Source organism: Penaeus chinensis, chromosome 34 (assembly GCF_019202785.1).
Source record: "Penaeus chinensis breed Huanghai No. 1 chromosome 34, ASM1920278v2, whole genome shotgun sequence".
NCBI lineage: Eukaryota > Metazoa > Arthropoda > Malacostraca > Decapoda > Penaeidae > Penaeus > Penaeus chinensis.
Genome location: NC_061852.1, coordinates 16,319,958 through 16,320,835, shown reverse-complemented (window position 1 = coordinate 16,320,835; position 878 = coordinate 16,319,958).

Here is an 878-nt window from a genome sequence, read left to right as displayed (position 1 = left end):
ACATATCCGTAGTACATGCGTACTTTTTGCATATAAGAAACAGACAAGTGAATACATAAATAAACAAATAAATAACACCACAGCATTACGTAACCACGAGGATCATGAAAATGTTTACGAATAGAGTGCGTTGGGTGGCGTGACTAGCTTCTCCTGTGATTGGCTGGGAGAGGGGGCGTATGAGGCCCGCGATTCGCTGTCTACCGAGTTTCTAGTCACTTGATTGGCTATCGTGTAGGCGTAGGATGCCTTGGCTCGAGGGAAGACGAAATTCTATACCGGTCTGGTACTTCCTTGAAAGAGGACCAAGGTCAGGATATACATTTTTTTAAATATATTTTTTTTGTATTTTGTTATGGGAACGGTTGTGTTAGCGAGGTGGTGGGACAGGGATAGCCTATCTGTTTGTCTCTCTCTCTCTCGCTCTCTCTCTCTCTCTCTCTCTCTCTCTCTCTCTCTCTCTCTCTCTCTCTCTCTATATATATATATATATATATATATATATATATATATATGTATATAACATACGTTTCTCTCATTTTTAATATCCAAAAGCGTTGGTTGAAGAAATAGTAATTTCCAATATAATTTTTTCTCCATTCCTTCCCCTTGATGTGTGTGTGTGTGTGTGTGTGTGTGTGTGTGTGTGTGTGTGTGTGTGTGTGTGTGTGTGGGTGTGTGTATGTGTGCGTGTGTGTGTGTATGTATGTATGTATGTATATGTATACATATACATACACAGATTTTTTTTTAATGAGCATAGATCCTCAATATTCAAATAAACTTTTCCTGGATATCATGATACTACTAAGGTCTATGATCCCAGAAAAATAAACCCACGTCGGTAGAAGGAGGAAAGAGTTAGGCGGTCAAGCAGC